Here is a 4,995-nt window from a genome sequence, read left to right as displayed (position 1 = left end):
AAGAACATATGGCAGCCGAAAACAACAACAATGCCAACAATGCAAGGAAGGTGCTGGGTGACTTTACTTCACCTACTCCCGATTTCTATGGGAGAAGCATCTCTATCCCTGCCATTGGAGCAAACAACTTTGAGCTTAAGCCTCAATTAGTTTCTCTAATGCAACAGAATTGCAAGTTCCATGGACTTCCATTGGAAGATCCTCATTAGTTTTTAGCTGAGTTCTTGCAAATCTGTGACACTGTCAAGACTAATGGGGTTGACCCTGAGGTCTACAGACTTATGCTATTCCCTTTTGCTGTAAGAGACAGAGCTAGGACATGGTTGGACTCTCAACCTAAAGAAAGCCTGGACTCTTGGGAAAAGCTAGTCAATGCCTTCTTGGCAAAGTTCTTTCCACCTCAAAAATTGAGTAAGCTTAGAGTGGAAGTCCAAACCTTCAGACAAAAGGAAGGAGAATCCCTCTATGAAGCTTGGGAAAGATACAAACAATTAATCAGAAAGTGTCCTTCTGATATGCTTTCTGAATGGAGCATCATAGGTATTTTCTATGATGGTCTCTCTGAACTATCCAAGATGTCTTTGGATAGCTCTGCTGGAGGATCTCTTCATTTGAAGAAGACGCCTACTGAAGCTCAAGAACTGATTGAAATGGTTGCAAATAACCAATTCATGTATACTTCTGAAAGGAATCCTGTGAACAATGGGACTAGTCAGAAGAAAGGAGTTCTTGAGATTGACACTCTGAATGCCATATTGGCTCAGAACAAAATATTGACTCAACAAGTCAATATGATCTCTCAAAGTCTGTCTGGAATGCAAAATGCACCAAGCAGTACTAAGGAAGCTTCATTTGAGGAAGAAGCTTATGATGCTGAGAACCCTTCAATGGAAGAGGTGAATTACATGGGAGAACCCTATGGAAACACCTACAATCCTTCATGGAGGAATCATCCAAATCTCTCATGGAAGGATCAACAGAGACCTCAACAAGGTTTCAATAACAATAATGGTGGAAGAAACAGGTTTAGCAATAGCAAGCCTTTTCCATCATCTTCTCAGCAACAGACAGAGAGTTCTAAGCAGAATACCTCTGACTTAGCAACCATGGTCTCTGATCTAATCAAAACCCCTCAAAGTTTCATGACTAAAACAAGGTCCTCCATCAGAAATTTGGAGGCACAAGTGGGTCAGCTGAGCAAGAAAATTATTGAACTCCCTCCTAGTATTCTTCCAAGCAATACAGAAGAAAATCCAAAAGGAGAGTGCAAGGCCATCAACATGGCCGAATTTTGGGAGGGAGAAGAGGCAGTGAACGCCACTGAGGAAGGCCTCACTGGGCGTCCACTGGCCTCCAATGAGTTCCCCAATGAGGAACCATGGGAATCTGAGGCTCAAAATGAGACCATAGAGATTCCACTAGACTTACTTCTGCCATTCATGAGCTCTGATGAGTATTCTTCCTCTGAAGAGGATGAGTATGTCACTGAAGAGCAAGTTGCTAAATACCTTGGAGCAATCATGAAGCTGAATGACAAGTTATTTGGAAATGAGACTTGGGAAGATGAATCCCCTTTGCTCACCAAGGAACTGGATGACTTGTCTAGGCAAAAACTGCCTCAAAAGAGACAGGATCCTGGGAAGTTTTCAATACCTTGTACCATAGGCACCATGACCTTCAAGAAGGCCTTGTGTGACTTAGGGTCAAGTGTAAACCTCATGCCTCTCTCTGTAATGGAGAAGTTAGGGATCTTTGAGGTGCAAGCTTCAAAAATCTCACTAGAGATGGCAGACAATTCAAGAAAACAAGCCCATGGACTTGTAGAGGATGTTCTGGTAAAGATTGAAGACCATTACATCCCTACTGATTTCATAGTCCTAGAGACTGGGAAGTGCATGGATGAATCCATCATCCTTGGCAGACCCTTCCTGGCCACAGCAAAGGCTGTGATTGATGTTGATAGAGGAGAGTTGATCATTCAAGTGAATGAAGAATCCTTGGTGTTTAAGGCTCAAGGATACCCCTCTGTCATCATGGAGAGGAAGCATGTAGAGCTTCTCTCAAAGCAGAGCCAAACAGAGCCCCCAAAGCCAAACTCTAAGTTTGGTGTTGGGAGGCCACAACCAAACTCTAAGTTTGGTGTTGAACCCCCACATTCAAACTCTTAGTTTGGTGTTGGGAGGTTCCAACATGGCTCTGAGTATCTGTGAGGCTCCATGAGAGTCCTCTGTCAAGCTACTGACATTAAAGAAGCGCTTGTTGGGAGGCAACCCAATGTTATATTTTATCTATTTTATTTTGTTATTTTCTCTTTTTTGTAGGTTGATGATCATGAGGAGTCACAAAATCAATGAAAAAAGCAAAAACAGAATGAAAAACAGGAAGAAAAACAGCACACCCTAGAGGACGCACCTACTGGCGTTTAAACGCCAGTGAGGTTAGCTGTTGGGCGTTTAACGCCAGAAAGGGGCACCAGACTGGCGTTAAACGCCAGAAAGGGGCAAGAAGCTGGCGTTAAATGCCAGAAATGGGCACCAGCCCAGCGTTTAACGCCAGAAATGGCTAAAAACGTGATTTTGTTTGCCATTTGGTGCAGGGATGACTTTTCCTTGACACCTCAGGATCTGTGGACCCCACAGGATCCCCACCTACCCTACCACTCTCTCTCTCTTCGTCACCCATTCACCAATCACCTCAACACCTCTTCCCCAAAAACCCTTCACCTATCAAATCCCATCTTTCTCTTCACCACTCACATCCATCCTTCATAAAACTCCACCTACCTCACCATTCAAATTCAAACCACCTTCCCACCCAAACCCACCCTCAAATGGCCGAACCCTCCCATCCCCCTCTCCTATATAAACCCTCCTTCACTCCTTCATTTTCACACATCCTAAACACCATTTCTCTCCCCTTTGGCCGAACACAAAGCCATTCCCTTCTTCCTCATTTCTTCTTCTTCTCCTCTCTTCTTTCTTCTTTTGCTCGAGGACGAGCAAACATTTTAAGTTTGGTGTGGTAAAAGCATTGCTTTTTGTTTTTCCATAACCATTTATGGCATCCAAGGCCGGAGAAACCTCTAGAAAGAGGAAAGGGAAGGCAAAAGCTTCCACCTCCGAGTCATGGGAGATGGAAAGATTCATCTCAAGGGTGCATCAAGACCACTTCTATGAAGTTGTGGCCTTGAAGAAGGTGATCCCCGAGGTCCCTTTTTCACTCAAAAAGGGTGAATATCCGGAGATCCGACATGAGATCCGAAGAAGAGGTTGGGAAGTCCTCACCAACCCCATTCAACAAGTCGGAATCTTAATGGTTCAAGAGTTCTATGCCAATGCATGGATCACCAAGAACCATGATCAAAGTGTGAACCCGAATCCAAAGAATTATCTTACTATGGTTCGGGGGAAATACTTGGACTTTAGTCCGGAAAGTGTGAGGTTGGCGTTCAACTTACCCATGATGTAAGGAGATGAACATCCTTACACTAGAAGGGTCAACTTTGATCAAAGGTTGGACCAAGTCCTCACAATCATATGTGAAGAGGGCGCCCAATGGAAGAGAGATTCAAGAGGGAAGCCGGTTCAATTAAGAAGGCATGACCTCAAGCCCGTGGCTAGAGGATGGTTGGAGTTCATCCAACGCTCAATCATTCCCACTAGCAACCGGTCCGAAGTTACCATAGACCGGGCTATCATGATTCATAGCATCATGATTGGAGAAGGAATAGAAGTTCATGAGGTTATAGCCCAAGAACTCTATAAGGTGGCGGACAAGTCCTCTACCTTGGCAAGGTTAGCCTTCCCTCATCTCATTTGTCACCTCTGTTATTCAGTTGGAGTTGACATAGAGGGAGACACCCCTATTGATGAGGACAAGCCCATCACTAAGAAGAGGATGGAGCACACAAGAGACCCTACTCATCATGAGATCCCTGAGATACCTCAAGGGATGCACTTTCCTCCACAAAACTATTGGGAGCAACTAAACACCTCCCTAGGAGAATTGAGTTCCAACATGGGACAACTAAGGGTGAAGCACCAAGAACACTACATCATCCTCCATGAAATTAGAGAAGATCAAAGAATCATGAAAGAGGAGCAAAAAAGACAAGGAAGAGACATTGAGGAGCTCAAGCACTCCATATGGTCTTCAAGAGGAAGAAAGAGCCGCCATCACTAAGGTGGACCCGTTCCTTGATTTCCTTGTTCTTTATTCTTCTGTTTTTCGAATTTCATGCTTATGTTTATCTATGTTTGTGTCTTGTGATCATTAGTGTCTTAGTGTCTATTCCTTAAAGTTATGAATGTCCTATGAATCCATCACCTCTCTTAAATAAAAACGTGCTTAATTGAAAAAGAAAAAGAATTGCATGAATTTTGAATTTTATAACAGTTTAATTATTTTGATGTGATGGCATTACTTTTGTCTACTGAATGTATGCGTAAACAGTGCATATGTATCTTGAATTTGTGGTTCATGAATGTTGGCTCTTGAAAGAATGATGAAAAAGGAGACATGTTACTGAGGATCTGAAAAATCATAAAAATGATTCTTGAAGCAAGAAAAAAACAATGAAAAAAAAATCGAAAAAATAGAGAAAAGGGGAGAAAAAGAAAGAAAAAGAAATAAAGTTGTGATCCAAGGCAAAAAGAGTGTGCTTAAGAACCCTGGACACCTCTAATTGGGGACTCTAGCAAAGCTGAGTCACAATCTGAAAAGGTTCACCCAATTATGTGTCTGTGGCATGTATGTATCCGGTGGTAATACTGGAAGACAGAGTGCTTTGGGCCACAGCCAAGACTCAATAAGTAGCTATGTTCAAGAATCATCATACTTAACTAGGAGAATCAATAACACTATCTGGATTCTGAGTTCCTAAAGAAGCCAATCATTCTGAATTTCAAAGGATAGAGTGAGATGCCAAAACTATTCAGAGGCAAAAAGCTAAAAGCCCCGCTCATCTAATTAATACTAATCTTCATAGATGTTTTT

General features: G+C 42.7%; 1 non-coding gene across 1 annotated transcript; it reads right to left on the bottom strand.

Annotated features, from left to right (window-relative positions):
* Nucleotides 1-413: 413 nt before the first annotated feature.
* LOC112798386 (small nucleolar RNA R71) lies at nt 414-521 on the bottom strand. The gene has a single exon (XR_003199998.1). It is a non-coding gene; the product is annotated as a small nucleolar RNA R71 (small nucleolar RNA).
* Between the last annotated feature and the right edge of the window lie 4,474 nt (nt 522-4,995).

Source organism: Arachis hypogaea, chromosome 4, assembly GCF_003086295.3.
Source record: "Arachis hypogaea cultivar Tifrunner chromosome 4, arahy.Tifrunner.gnm2.J5K5, whole genome shotgun sequence".
Lineage (NCBI taxonomy): Eukaryota > Viridiplantae > Streptophyta > Magnoliopsida > Fabales > Fabaceae > Arachis > Arachis hypogaea.
The sequence above is the reverse complement of the archived record's forward strand: the minus strand, read 5'-3'. Positions and strand labels throughout refer to the sequence as shown.